At 46.9% G+C, this 15930-nt stretch overlaps 1 non-coding gene across 1 annotated transcript; it reads right to left on the reverse strand.

Moving 5' to 3' along the window:
- Positions 1 to 2087: 2087 nt before the first annotated feature.
- On the reverse strand, positions 2088 to 2159 carry TRNAY-GUA (transfer RNA tyrosine (anticodon GUA)). The gene has a single exon. It is a non-coding gene; the product is annotated as a tRNA-Tyr (tRNA).
- Between the last annotated feature and the right edge of the window lie 13771 nt (positions 2160 to 15930).

Genomic DNA, 15930 nt, shown 5'->3' on the forward strand with positions numbered 1-15930 from the left:
GGGTCGGGAAGACCCTGTGGAGAAGGAAACGGCAACCCACTCCAGTATTCTTGCCTGGAAAATCCCATGGACAGAGGAGCCTGGTGGGCTGCAGTCCATGGGGTTGCAAAGAGTCAGGCACGACTGAGTGACTAACACTTGTGACTTGTGAAGTTAGGGTGGCCACTAGTCTAACCTGATTGGCATCCTTATAAGAAGTGGAGATTAGGGGACGTCCCTGCTGGTCCGGGGGTTAAGAAACCACCTTGCAATGCAAGAGATGAAGGTTTGGTGAAGGAAACTAAGATTCCACCTGCCATGGAGCAACTAAGCCTGGGCACTGCGACTCCTGAGCCTGAGCGCCTTAACTAGAGAGTCTGCGCACTGCAAAAAAAGCTCCCACGTGCCGCACTAAGACTTGATGCAGCCAAATGAAAAAAATGTTTTTAAAAAATTAATAAGTGTTAGTCGCTCAATCATGTCCAACTCTTTGCAACCCCACAGACTGTAGCCCGCCAGGCTCCTCCACCCATGGGATTTTCCAGGCAAGAATACTGGAGTAGGTTGCCATTCCCTTCTCCCGGGGATCTTCCCAATCCAGGGATTGAAGCTGGGTCTCCTGCACTGCAGGCAGATTCTTCACCATCTGAGCCATCAGGAAAGCCCACAATTAATGAATACTATTATTTTTAAATTATTTTAATTGGAGGATGATTACTTGACAATATTTCAATGGGTTTTGTCATGCATCAACATGAATCGGCCATAGGGACACATGTGTCCCCCCTACATCCAGAGAGGAGATTAGGACGCAGACACATACGGAGGAGACATCATTTGAAGACACAGGGAGAAGACACCCATCAACAAGCCAAGGACAGAGGCCACAGGAGAAACCAACCCTGCCAGTACCTTGATTTGACTTCCAGCCTCAAGAACTCAAAAAAAAAAATAAATCTCTGTTGTTGAAACCACCCAGTCTGTAGGACTTGCCGTGGCAGCTCTAGCACCTAATACACTCACATAACACAACGCAGACCGGCATTCTCGCAAACCCTCCACCTTGCAAGAACTTTCCATTGCCCCGACCTGCATACAATTCATGCCGCTCAGCTGAGGGACCTTCAGCTGCTGCAACGTGGGCAAACTAATGTGCCCAGGCTGATAATCCAGACCAGTTAATCTTCAGTACCTGGCGGCCCACTTCTGCGCAGTGACCAGCTATGGTTAGGGGTTTACTGGGGCTCCTTTAATCCATGCTGACTGCCTGTCTCTGTGTCACAGGCCACAGAAGGTTATAAAATATTAAGAACCTTAACCATGAACTTGACTCATGCCCACTGCTCCTGGCAAGGCAGGTTCTCCTGTCCTCAAACATAATACTTTGCTTTCACCCCTGCGTCCTGGAGCCAGCTCGTGGGTCTGAAGGTTCTCAAAGAGAAAGGTTTGTCATGAGACTGGTCAGCTGTCTGCTATCAAGGCCTTTTATGGGGATCAATCAACAAGTTTTTATCAGGTACTCCTGACCGTGTGGGAGTTTCACAGAAATATGACACTCGGTTCCTGCCCTCAAAACCACGTGACTGTACTGTTGCAATGGATATGGTTCAAGAGCTTCAAAAGTTAAATACAAATAAAAGAGCTGAGTAACTAAGCAAAGACCAAGCCCGACTCCTTGTTCTGTGTCTGTTCAGCTGAGTGAGCAAAGCTAACTCTCCCACCACTGAGTCTCAGGGGCCTCCTTTGCCAAATGAGGCTAAGAATACCTTCCTCACAAGGTCCTTGTATGAGAAGGGAGCTAAACATTACAGGGAGGGACTTCTCCAGCAGTCCAGTGGTTAAGACTTTACCTGCTAATGCAGGGGGTGCAGTTTCGATCCCTGTCTGGGGAGCTAAGATTCCACATGCCTTGCAGCCAAAAACCCAAAACATAAAACAGCAGAAATGTTATAACAAATTCAGTGAAAGTGTAACAGTGAAAGTGCTAGTCACTCAGTTGTGCCCAACTCTTGCAACCCCATGGACCGTAGCCCACCAGGCTCCTCTGTCCATGAGATTCTCCAGGTAAGAATACTGGAGTGGGTAGCCATTCCCTTCTCCAGGGGATCTTCCCGACCCAGGGATCGAACCTGGGTCTCCTGCGTTACAGGCAGATACTTAACCACCTGAGCCACCAGGGAAGCCCAACAAGTTCAATAAAGACTTTAAAAAACGGTTCACGTTGGAAAAAAAAAAAAAAAAACCAGTATATGGAAAAAGTGTTCAGTAAGTATCTAGCACCCAGGAGGTGCTTCTTTTTAAAGAGAAGAAATTGACACGCGTAGACCACGCTTGAAATTGCCATGAGTGAGGATAGGCTCAGGAAGCTGACACTGTAGGACCTAGTTTTCACCTTTGTTCAGTGTTTACTGAGCACCTACTATGTGCCAGAAACCCAGCTCTGTCGAGAATATAAGACTAGATCCTGAGATGCTCCCAGTTGGCTGGAAGCAGACAGATGAACCAGACAGGTGTGGGGCAGGAAGCAGGAAGCGCTTTCAACTGAGGGCTGAGTTTGTGCAAGGCTGACTTGGCTGGCCCTTCCCTGAAGAGATCTATCTGAACAAGTGTCATTCTCTCTCTCTCTTTCTCTCTCGTACACACACACACAGACCCATGTTTTATTGAAGTTCTCACTTTCCTTTGTAATGCAATGTTTTGCATATAACAGCATCAAGAGACCCACACAGATCTGCATCCGTTTTCAGGTTTCTGTAATGAGATGGGGTTTTGCTTTCTATTTCCTTTTCTACAGAGAATGAAAAGACAGACAAATGTCTGTGACAATTCGAAATACAAATCCTCACAAATGTTCATCACATGCCAAGGTCCCGAGGCAGGCAGTTGGGTCCCATGGTCTGCTGACGCCTCAGTAGCTGACCTGTGAGATGATGATAGTGGGACAGAACAAGGCTGGGCTGGAGGCTGAGCTGACCCCTCCTGCACTAACCAAGAGGGATGAACAATTATGTTCCATCCGCTCCTGTCATTCTTTCAGGGGTTCCGGTCTGGGTGGAGGTGATACCTAAAGTCCAGTGGGCGGGGAGGGGGGTGACATCATAGTTCTCTGTGGTCCACCTGAATTCAGGGAGGGCCCCAAGCAGATGCAAGGTAAGGGGTCATCAGTCAGACCAAAAACGACACTGGGAAGAGCAGTGGTGTCAGAGGGAGCCTGGGCCGGAAGCCATAGGCACAGGGGTGCATAACAGGAGGAAATGGGGTGTTACAGGAACAGGAGCTCCTGTTGGTGCAGGTGGACTTAACCTGAATCAAGTGTTTCTGTGAAACACCTCCCGCGACCTCACAACAACCTTAGCAAGGAGTTCTTCGTGAACTTCATTTTACGGAAGAGGGAGCAGGAGCCTGGAGAGGTTACAGAGCAGCCCAAGATGGCAGGGCCAGTGAGCAGCAACCCACCCAGCTCTGACTCCCAGGTTCTCTTCTTTAACCGCTACATCCCACTGCCCCTAGGTAGAGCCTCTGTGCTTTCAGTAAACATGGGCTCACGCTCACAGCACCGCCAGGCTCTCGGGAGCAAGATGAACTTCAGGCCTCACCCACTCAGGGAGACAGAGTCTGCCTACATTTACTGATCTGAACCAGGCACCCAGCCTCAGTCGCTGCAGCTGAGGAGGGCTGGGGGGAGGTGGGAGTTAAGAGCTCAGGCAAAAACAAGAACTGAAACACTCAGGTCCTCCATTTCTATCCCAGATACATAAAATGAACATTTGGATGGCAAACTGAGTTTTCTACTTTCTACCTGGATGTTTTGACAAATAAACTAGAGATCATCGCATCTGCCTCATGTTCAGGAATTTTCTGAAACGATATTCTGATATTTCATGGTCATTGTGGTCATTTGGAATGAGTCTGGTAGGCCCAGAGTAGAAATGGCTGGTGTTTCACCCAGCATGTCATCTGTATGTTAACAGTCTTCATGAAGAGTTTTACTTGGCAGAAGCACACCGGGGATGCGCCTCGCAGTACCAGTCACTAGGAATATTTATTTCATAGGAAGAACATTGCTATGTTCAGATCCAAGTTGAAATGGACTTCCAGCCAGGGGACAGCAGGTAACACCAACATGGTGGATGTGAGGATGTCCCTGAAGTCTTTGGGGGCCACAGAGAGAGCCCCAGGCATCTGAGGAGTCTATCCAACTTCCAGTATGTGGGAAAGGATGGCTCAACCCCTGCTGGGGCTTCGGGAAAAGGGAAAGAAAGTGGGTATAGGGAGGACTGGCCAAAGGGTCACTGGCGTCAGCAGCCAGAGCAGGGATCCTGGAAAGACGCAAAGCATCACCTCCTCAGGAGTGTTTTGTCTGATTAGCAGAGAGTAGACAGAACTGACTGAGCCCGAGCAGACATGATGGGGATGGGCCTTTGAAGCCTGTCCTCGTAGCCCTCGGATGTGGCCCTGGGCTGGAGGAGGGGGTCTATGAGAGATGCTGCCTGGTTCAGACACATTTAAACATGAACTGGAAGTCCCAGAAGGCAAGGGCTACCTCCACCTGTAGGATCACAAGCCCCTGCACTGGATGCCTGGGGCTGCTGTCACAAAGTACCACTGGTGGCTGAGAACAACAGAAATTTAGTATCTCACAATTCTGGAGGCCAAAAGATGATCAAGGTGTAGGCAGGGTTGGTTTCTCCTGAGGACTGTGAGGCAAAGTCTGTTTCATGCCTCCCACCCCACTTCTGCAGGTTTGCCAGCTACCCTCGGCATTCTAAGGCTTATAGAAACGTCAGCATAGTTTCCCCCTTCATCACCTCTTGGCTCTCACCCTGTGTGCTGTCCCTAAGTTTCCCCTTTTTAAAAGGGCAGGATTAGGGTCCATCCGAACAGCCTCATCTTTACTTGACCACTTCTGCAAAAACCCTATCTCCAGATAAAGTCACATTCTAAGGAATGAGGGCACTAGAACTTCAGTGTACCTTTTCCAGTCAGTTCAGTTCACTTGCTCAGTCATGTCCGACTCTTTGTGACCCCATGAATCGCAGCACGCCAGGCCTCCCTGTCCATCACCAACTCCCGGAGTTCACTCAGACTCACATCCATCGAGTCAGTGATGCTATCCAGCCATCGCATCCTCTGTCGTCCCCTTCTCCTCCTGCCCCCAATCCCTCCCAGCATCAGAGTCTTTTCCAATGAGTCAACTCTTCACATGAGGTGGCCAAAGTATTGGAGTTTCAGCTTTAGCATCATTCCTTCCAAAGAAATCCCAGGGTTAATATCCTTCAGAATGGACTGGTTGGATCTCCTTGCAGTCCAAGGGATTCTCAAGAGTCTTCTCCAACACCACAGTTCAAAAGCATCAATTCTTCGGTGCTCAGCCTTCTTCACAGTCCAACTCTCACATCCATACATGACCACAGGAAAAACCATAGCCTTGACTAGAAGGAACTTTGTTGGCAAAGTAATGTCTCTGCTTTTCAATATGCTATCTAGGTTGGTCATAACTTTTCTTTCAAGGAGTAAGTGTCTTTTAATTTCATGGCTGCAATCACCATCTGCAGTGATTTTGGAGCCCCAAAAAATAAAGTCTGACACTGTTTCTACTGTTTCCCCATCTATTTCCCATGAAGTGATGGGACCAGATGCCATGATCTTAGTTTTCTGAATGTTGAGCTTTAAGCCAACATTTTCACTTTCCACTTTCACTTTCATCAAGAAGCTTTTTAGTTCCTCTTCACTTTCTGCCATAAGGGTGGTGTCATCTACATATCTGAGGTTATTGATATTTCTCCCAGCAATCTTGATTCCAGCTTGTGCTTCTTCCAGCCCAGCATTTCTCATGATGTACTCTGCATATAAGTTAAATAAGCAAGGTGACAATATACAGCCTTGACGTACTCCTTTTCCTATTTGGAACCAGTCTGTTGTTCCATGTCCAGTTCTAACTGTTGCTTCCTGACCTGCATATAGGTTTCTCAAGAGGCAGGTCAGGTGGTCTGTATTCCCATCTCTTTCAGAATTTTCATAGCAAACACCCTTTCCAACAACACAAGAGAAGACCCTACACATGGACATCACCAGATGGCCAACACCGAAATCAGACTGATTATATTCTCTGCAGCAAAAGATGGAGAAGCTCTATACAGTCAACAAAAACAAGACCAGGAGCTGACTGTGGCTCAGATCATGAACTCCTTATCGCCAAATTCAGACTCAAATTGAAGACAGTAGGGAAAACCACTAGACCATTCAGGTATGACCTAAATCAAATCCCTTATGATTATACAATGGAAGTGAGAAATAGATTTAAGGGACTAGATCTGATAGATAAAGTGCCTGATGAACTATGGACGGAGGTTCATGACATTGTACAGGATACAGGGATCAAGACCATCCCCATGGAAAAGAAATGCAAAAAAGCAAAATGGCTGTCTAAGGAGGCCTTACAAATAGCTGTGAAAAGAAGAAAAGCAAAAGCAAAGGAGAAAGGAAAGATATACCCATTTGAATGCAGAGTTCCAAAGAATAGCAAGAAGAGATAAGAAAGCCTTCCTCAGCGATCAATGCAAAGAAATAGAGGCAAACAACAGAATGGGAAAGACTAGAGATCTTTCAAGAAAATTAGAGATACCAAGGGAACATTTCATGCAAAGATGGGCTTGATAAAGGACAGAAATGGTATGGTCCTAACAGAAGCAGAAGATATTAAGAAGAGGTGGCAAGAATACACAGAAGAACTGTACAAAAAGATCTTCACGACCAAGATAATCATGATGGTGTGATCACTCAACCTAGAGCCAGACATCCTGGAATGTGAAGTCAAGTGGGCCATAGAAAGCTTCGCTAGGAACAAAGCTAGTGGAGGTGATGAAATTCCAGTTGAGCTATTTCAAATCCTGGAAGATGATGCTGTGAAAGTGCTGCACTCAATATGCCAGCAAATTTGGAAAACTCAGCAGTGGCCACAGGACTGGATAAGGTCAGTTTTCATTCCAGTCCCAAAGAAAGGCAATGCCAAAGAATGCTCCAAGTACCGCACATCTCACACACTAGTAAAGTAATGCTCAAAATTCTGCAACCCAGGCTTCAGCAATACGTGAACCGTGAACTTCCAGATGTTCAGGCTGGTTTTAGAAAAGGCAGAGGAACCAGAGACCAAATTGCCAACATCTGCTGGATCATTGAAAAGCAAGAGTTCCAGAAAAACATCTATTTCTGCTTTATTGACTATGCCAAAGCCTTTGACTGTGTGGATCACAATAAACTGTGGAAAATTCTGAATGTACCTTTTTGGGGTGGTGCAATTTGGTGCTCATCACCCCATTCTTATCAGGCCCTCAGTCAGTGCTCGTCAAACCTGGCCGTCCATTAGGTATCAGAAATACCAGGTTGGGACTACCCTGGTGATCTAGTGGCTAAGACTGTACTTCCAATGCAAGGGGTCTGGGTTCAATCCTTGGTCAGGGAAATGGACAGCTCCCCCACACCCCCACCACGCCACGAATAAAGATCCTGAAGATCCCACATGCCACAGCTAAGACCCAGTGCAGCCAAGTAAGTAATAAATAGACAACAACAACAACAAATACCAGGCTCTAGGGTTTGTGGGAGAATGGACATATGTATGTGCATATGTATATGAATGGATACATGTATGAGTCCCTTCACTGTTCACCTAAAACTATCACAACATCATTAATCTGCTATACTCCAATACAAAATAAAAGATTAAGAACAGAAAAATACCAGGCTTTACCCAAATTCTGATTCACTTGGGCTGGATGGGGCCCAGGCACCTGGATTTTCTACAGTTTTCCCCCAAGCAATCCAAAAGTATGGCCATGTATGAGCACTGCTGTCCTGGGAGTAAAATAAGGTGAAGAACCAGAGACACAGGGCCGCCACCTCTGCCCGAGTGAGTCAGGTACCCACTGCTGTCACCCGGGCTGTGGCCGAGCAGCCTGGAGGAAGGCACTTGGATTGAAAACATCAGCCTTTTGGAACAGCATCAAATGATGGCCCCCAGTGTCTTAGGATGAGGGAACCTGCAGTTTCCATGCTTTTCAACACTAAATTAAAAAGGCACAACTAATCTTCCTCTCCATGAAGATATATTTACTGAGCCCTACCCTAAGGACAGTCTTGATGGTTTCCAGAGCAGGGGACAGTGTGGCGGGTCAAGAGCCATGGATTTTTAAGTGACACTAAATATTTATAGAGAAAACGGGGACTGACTCACCTTGCTGCAAGGTAAGACAGGAGATTACAGTCACATCTCCAGCCCAGGAAAAGAGAAAAGCAATGAAAATCTGGATGCCTGTGACAAACCCCTTAAATACCTACAGGCCTGATTATATGCTACTCCAAATAATTTTTGCTCTATTTTTAAACACTGTGGAAATCAAAACTAAATTAATATGGGCTCAACTTTGAAGGGGGGGGAGGCAATATCCATAATGAACTGACAAGCTAATTAATGTATCTGAACGGAGCAAGAAAAACCATAGAAACTGATTGGAAATCATGGGGATTTCATTCATATGAGAGAGAAAGCAATTGAAGTATTCTCAGGCAAATTAATTAAATCTACAACGCACCCAGAATGCATGTTGTTCCAGCTTCCTGCTGAGTTCTGTGGGAGAGGCTCACCTTGCCTTCTCACCAGTAAGAATTTCTCAAATGCACTGTGAAACTGTGCTTTAGACGCAGGGCTGGAAAGACAAGCATGCAGTCGGATGTGTGTTTGGGGGCCTGTGTAATGGTCACCCTGTGAGGATCGAGCCCACCTCTGGCCTCTTTCTTCTCTTTGTCCGAGACCCACCCCCCAACAGGTTCATCTAAACTCAGAATAACCGTGCACCACTGATGCTAAAGACAGGACGCCCAGCTGCTGCTACTTCAGCCCCTTGGCTAGCGCCAGTGAGGAGCAGCCTACAGTCTAGTATTAAAATCATGCCGCTATTCAGCTGGGAATTTTTCCTAAGGCCATCGTCACAGGTCCAGGAAAGTGTGACCTCTGCAAGTACCTGATGGCGACTTAGCTTGGGGTGGGGGGTGGAGTGTTGTTTACTCCCTTCCTTACCCTATCACAGGCAGGACCGAAGGCTCAGGAGTCAGGACTTGCCTGCTGGTCCAGCAGTTCAGAATCCACCTGTCAATGCAGGGGACACAGGTTTGATCCTTCGTCCGGGAAGACCCCTCATGCTGTGGAGCAAGTAAGCCCACGCACCGCAACTGCCGAGCCCATGCGCTGCAGATCCTGAGCCCTCATATCTAGAGCCTGTGCTCCACGACAAGGGAAGCCCAAGCACCGCAGCTGGAGGGTAGCCCCCGCTCCCTCAGTGGAGAAAGCCCGCACGGCCACAAAGACTCAGCACAGCCAGAAATAATTAATGAAAGGCAGGAGATGGAGCCCTGATTCCCACCAGCTGTGTGAATCCAGTCACCCTTCGACACAGCCCCAGTTCATGCTCTCGCTGTGCCCATTACTTTCCATACCATAATAATAATTATTTTTCTTTTCAATCTATTCATATTCTGACTATCTTCCCACGAGATTGTGAATCCCTATGTGGACAGGACTGTGTGTAATTCACTGCTCACTCCCGTACCCCACACAGTGCTATCTCCAAAGGTCACATTCATTTTCAGCCCTAATCCCAGGTGGTTAGTTGCACAGATTAGGACCTCAGAATGCACTTGTTGAATCAGTGACCGCATTCCTTCACAATGAAGTGAAGGCCATGGATAAGACGGTGCACCCCTTTCTACCTGGAATGTTTCTGTCTCAAGACCTGACAGTCCAGCCACAGAAATGAATGCACCTGGGCATCTGAAAGAATTACAAAGCTAACTCCTCGACAGAGAATAAGGGCTGAGAAGAATGAACTAAAAATGAAAGACTCTCCAGCATAAAGAGGTGGGTTTCAAGGGATGAATTATGTGCCCTAAAAGGATGCTGCTGCTGCTGCTGCTGCTACTGCTAAGTCGCTTCAGTCGTGTCTGACTCTGTGTGACCCCATAGATGGCAGCCCACCAGGCTCCCCTGTCCCTGGGATTCTCCAGGCAAGAACACTGGAGTGGGTTGCCATTTCCTTCTCCAATGCATGAAAGTGAAAAGTGAAAGGGAAGTCGCTCAGTCGTGTCCGACTCTTAGCGACCCCATGGACTGCAGCCTACCAGGCTCCTCCGTCCATGGGATTTTCCAGGCAAGAGTACTGGAGTGGGGTGCCATTGCCTTCTCTGGAAAGGATGCTGAAGTCATGCTAATCAAAGGTGCCTGTGAAGGCGACCTTTGGAAATAGGGTCCTGGAGACGTAATGAAGTTCAGATGAAGCCCCACTCAATTAGGGGAAGCCCTGAATCCATCATGACCGGTCTGTTTATGAGAAAGCCACGTGGTGACAGAGATCACAGTGACGTGTCCACAGGCCAAGGAAGGCCAAGGACTGTTGCCAGCCCCCAGAGGCTGGGAGAGCAGCAGGAAGCCAGGTTCTTCTGCAGAGCCCCTCAGAGGAGCCAAAGCCACTGACTGCTTGATCTCCAGCTTCTGGCCTCCAGGACTGGGAGACAATACTTCTGTTGTTATAAACCACCCAATTTGTGGTACTTTGTCACACAAACCCTAGGAAGCTAGCTCAGTGTGGGTGGTCACATGCAAGTGGGAGAAGAGTAGACTGATGATTTGTCCATATCTCAAAACTATTACTATTATTACATGCTGTTATATACTAAGATATAATACATATTTAATATAAATAATATTAAGCATAATATAATTTCTACTAAATATGTTATACAATGTATATGTATTACATATATTCTATAAAATAGTAATGTATATTATATATAATTATATGCATATTATATATAATACATATATGAGCATGGGTGTGTGTGCTTAGTTGCTCAGTCGTGTCCGACTCTCTGCAACCCCATGCTCTGTAGCCCACCCAGCTCCTCTGTCCATGGAGATTCTCCAGGTAAGAATACTGAAGTGGGTTGCCATGCCCTCCTCCAGAGAATCTTCCCAAACCCAGGGATCAAACCCAGGTCTCCCGCATTGCAGGCAGATTCTTTACCACCTGAGCCATCAGGGAAGCCCAAGAATACTGGAGTGGGCAGTCTATCCCTTCTCCAGGGGATCTTCCTGACCCAGGAATTGAACTGGGGTCTCCTGCATTGCAGGTGGATTCTTTGCCCTCTGAGCTACCAGGGAAGCCCATATACAGTATAATTATATGTAATTATTGTGATCATATATAATTATTATAATATATACTAATTATTGATATTGTTACATATTATACAGTGTACACGTATAATTTTATAATTACAATAATAACTATTACTATGACTAGTCCTTTTTGAGCACATTCTCTGTCCTAAGCACTAGATATACATGACTTCATGTAGTCCTCCATTCCTTCTCCCCATCCATCTGAGAGGCGGGTAATATTATCATTCCTGCTGTGCAGATAGAGGAAACTAAGGCTTTGCAAGGTGAGCAATTTGTCCACAATTGGAATTCAGGGCTTGCCTATTCCAGCACCTGTCTTTCACACCCCCTCTCCAAATTTTCCGAAGTATCTGTGCAGTTGACTGCCTTCTCCAGCAGCCAGCCCTGGAAGACATCTTGCAGGACTGCCTGTCCTTTTTAACTTATGGGCTGGGATAAAATGAGAGAAAGAATGACCAAGGCCACTGGCCCCATAGCCCGGGGCCCTGCACCTGCCCCAGGGGATTCACTCAGTTCTCAAACCTAAAATATACCCCCTTGTGGACAAAAGTACCCAAACTCATACAACCCCACAAACAGCACTCCCTGGGCAGACACAGCAGGCAAGTGAGCAAATGTATTTTATTTCCCTCCTCCGGCTGCACCACATGGCCTGAGGGACTTTCAGTTCAGTTCAGTCGCTCAGTCGTGTCTGACTCTTTGCGACCCCATGGACTGCAGCATGCCAGGCTTCCCTGTCCATCACCAACTCCTGGAGTTTGTTCAAACTCATGTGCCTCACGTCAGTGATGCCATCCAACCATCTCATCCTTTGTTGTCCATTTCTCCCGCCTTCAATCTTTCCCAGGATCAGTGTCTTTTCGAATGAGTCAGTTCTTCCATCAGGTGGCCAAAGTATTGGAGTTTCAGCTCCAGTATCAGTCCTTCCAATGAATATTCAGGACTGATCTCCTTTAGAATGGACTGGTTGGATCTCCTTGCAGTCCAAGGGACTCTCAACAGTCATCTCCAACACCACAGTTCAAAAGATCAATTCTTCGGTGCTCAGCTTTCTTTATAGTCCGACTCTTACACCCACATGACCACTGGAAAAACCAGGTTTGACTACTTTTGTTGGCAAAGTAATATCTCTGCTTTTTAATATGCTCTCTAGATTGGTCATAGCTTTCTTCCAAGGAGTGAGCGTCTTTTAATTTCATGGCTGCAATCACCATCTGAAGTGATTTTGGAGCCCAGAAAAATAAAGTCAGCCACTATTTCCACTGTTTCCCCATCTATTTGCCATGAATTGATGGGACCAGATGCCATGATCTTAGTTTTCTGAATGTTGAGCTTTAAGCCAACTTTTTCACTCTCCACTTTCACCTTCATCAAGAGGCTCTTTAGTTCTTCTTCACTTTCTGCCGCAAGGGTGGTGTCATCTGCATATCTGAGGTTATTGATATTTCTCCTGGCAATCTTGATTCCAGCTTGTGCTTCCTCCAGCCCAGCGTTTCTCATGATATACTCTGCATATAAGTTAAATAAGCAGGGTGACAATATACAGCCTTAATGTACTCATTTTCCTGTTTGGAACCAGTCACAATTGCATCTAATTGGCTGCTGAGAGAATAGCAATCCACCAGCAGTGTTAAAGACATGCTCTTTCCTTTTACCTGGGGACAAATCCCTTTAGGCTGGACCTCCCTCAAAAAGAGAGAGATTTCAGCAGACAAGTGGCAAAACAGGTCAATGGGCCCCACTCTTCTTGGAAGACCGAGGGGCTTCCAGGGCCTGGAGTTAGTCCACCCAGCGTCGCATCTGGGCCTGATGCTTCCTTGAAGTATTTTAGGGCAAATCACCTCTCTGTGCCTCCATCTCTGATCTATACAATAGGATCCATAGCTGACACCCAGGCGCCATGAGGATTAATGAGAACTGGATGAGACTCTTAGCTGAGTGCCTGGACTCAAAACTGGAACCACTGTTTTCTCTTTTTATACCCCCAGCTGGCCTCTAGCCCCTGTGCCCCAACCCCAACTGCCCCGAGAGTCAGTGGCCAGAATGCAGACCTGGGCACCACCCTGGCGCACGCACACCTTTCCCAACCCCTTCTCCCTCACCTCACTGTCCCTGGCATCCCAAAGGATAGAAAGAAAACCGAAATAACCACACACTATTCTACTTATCAGACTAGAGGAGTGGAATCACAGATATTTGGGGTTTTCTTTATATTTTTATCCTATTAAAATGACCATGAGGAACATTTACCCAACAGACAGGATAGTTATGAAGAGTGAATGAGATCATGTTTATAAAAGGCTTAGCATGCCACTTAGCCAATAAAAGTCAGCTCTCATTTTTAAAAAAACAATCTAACTGAAAACAAGAATGTATTTTCTAGAGCTTCATGATTTGCAAACTATTTTCATATGATTTATTTCATTTATATACTCACGATCGTCAGATGAGTTTATTATTGCCACCTTACAGATCAGGAAACTAAGGCGTAAGGATGTTGAAGACTGGCCCTGGGTGACTTAGTGGGCAGCTTCATGGCAGAATCAAGAGGTCCACGGCCATGATCCTGTTTATAGACTCACCATGAGGGGCTACAGGGTACAACGTCCACCCACAGGGCCTCAGCTCCTGCCCCACCCCTGTGGCCCACGGGCAGCTCCCTGCGTCTGTCTGACAAAGAAGCCCAGTACTACTTGGTCCTTACTTCTGAGTCCAGGCTCCACTGACTCTCTATTAAGAGGCTTTTTTTTTTTTTTTTAAATGTGGACCATTTTTAAAGTCTTTATTGAATTATTTACAATATTGCTTCTGTTTTATGGTTTGGATTTTTTGGCCCTAAGACATGCTCCCCAAACCAGGGATCAAATCCGCAACCTCCTGCACTGGAAGGTAAACTCTTAACAACTAGGCTTATATCAGCAAAGTCCCTCCCTGTTAACTCTTGAGTCTAGATATCAGACATCCATCCGTGGTCATCACAAGCCCCTCCCCCTCGACAGAATCAGTTAAGCTACAGGCCTGGTGGGTGCACGAGGGAGGTTGACTTCCACCAAAATGACAGGCAGGATGCAGAGACCCAGGGCTGAGACAGGAAGCTGTTTCTGGCAGGCAGGCAGCAGCTCACGGCTTCTCCACCTGCCACATGGTCCAGTCCCCTGGTGCCCAGGATCAGAAGAGACCCCACTTTACTCAGGATCCACCTGGGAAACCAAGGGCAAAGCTGTTGAAGTATTTCTTTCTTCCTATTTATATAATGGCTCAAATACTACTCTTTCTCATCTCATCTGGAAGAAGTTCTGAGTGAAAAATAAGATCTGTATAGTATTTTGAATTCTTTGTTTTTTTTGGGGGGTAGGTGTTAAAAGAGTCATTTTCCCTTTCATTCACTCATCCAACAAATGTGTATTAAGCACCTTCTTTTTGCTAGACTCTGTTCTCAAGATTGAGAATACAGCTGTGAGCAAGAAAGAACATCTCCTAACCTCATGGAGCACAATGTCCAGAAAATCTAGACCCAAAGCGCCAGTACCCAATACATCATCTCACCACTATTCTCCTAGGTATTTTGGGTAGCACTATTTTTCAATGAACTGCTCCCAATGAACACAGCATTACCCTGCTTCCAGGATGAGAAACCAGGTGTACTAGAAAATGCAAACAAATCTAAACATATATTGAGGCAAACAATAGGTGGTAAAAGATAACCCACTGTCCAGTCTGAGGTATGCGAAATGACTTTTTGTAAATGATGCCTCATCCTATATTTTAACCAGCATGAATGAACACCCGTATGCTGTGTTTAAAGTGGCGGCCAAAGCAGTGAGGGAGAGCTGGTCCCAGACAGGTGGGCGTGCTTTCCACCCCTACCCCCGTGCTGGCCCCAAGGGACCCCGGAGTTCAGTGAAGGAAATAAAGGCCTGAACCTCGTTTAGGGTGAGTGGTGTTTGTGCCTGATGGTTCCGACTCCCTGACATCCTGCACCCGAGTCTCTGTTTTGACTTGAGGTGTAATTCCTCAAGAAAAATCACCATCACATCATTACACGCAGTGCCAAGCCCAACAAAGCAATTGCAGGGAGCCACCACATGTGAGAGTCCCCATTTCTTCTTCAACAATCAGGCTGGGATGCTACTGGCGTGAGGATGCTCCTGGGGATGAGGCAGGAGGCCTTTAAAGTGCAGCATTGGACTTCCCTGATGGTCCAGTGGATAAGAATACACCTGCCAAAGCAGGGGCCATGGGTTTGATCCCTGGTCTGGGAAGATACCACCTGCCACAGGGCAACGAAGCCCATACGTCGTAACCACTGAAGCTGACGGCCCTAGAGCCCGCCCTCTGCAACAGAGAGGCCACCGCTGTGAGAGGCCCACGCACTGCAGCTACAGAGGAGCCCCATGCTCGCTGCAACTAGAGGAGGCCTGCGCCCAGCAATGAAGACCCAGTGCAGCCAAAAATAAACACATGTTTTAAAAAGCAGTAATTTTAAGGTGCAGCATTACTCTCAAGGGGCAGAACCTTGTGATAGACCCTGACTTGTCCATGGAGACCTCCACCCCTCACAGCCTCGGCTAAAGAGCTGGCAGTACTGATGGGCCTTCATCACCCAAAATATCAGCCCACCTGGCTCCATCGGGGGCCTCCCTGGGCTCTGCCTTGTGTCTGTCACCCAGCACCCACACTCTCTTTCCCGCTTGGCTGGTTGGGCTCAGAGCATTGAG

Source organism: Ovis aries, chromosome 10 (assembly GCF_016772045.2).
Source record: "Ovis aries strain OAR_USU_Benz2616 breed Rambouillet chromosome 10, ARS-UI_Ramb_v3.0, whole genome shotgun sequence".
NCBI lineage: Eukaryota > Metazoa > Chordata > Mammalia > Artiodactyla > Bovidae > Ovis > Ovis aries.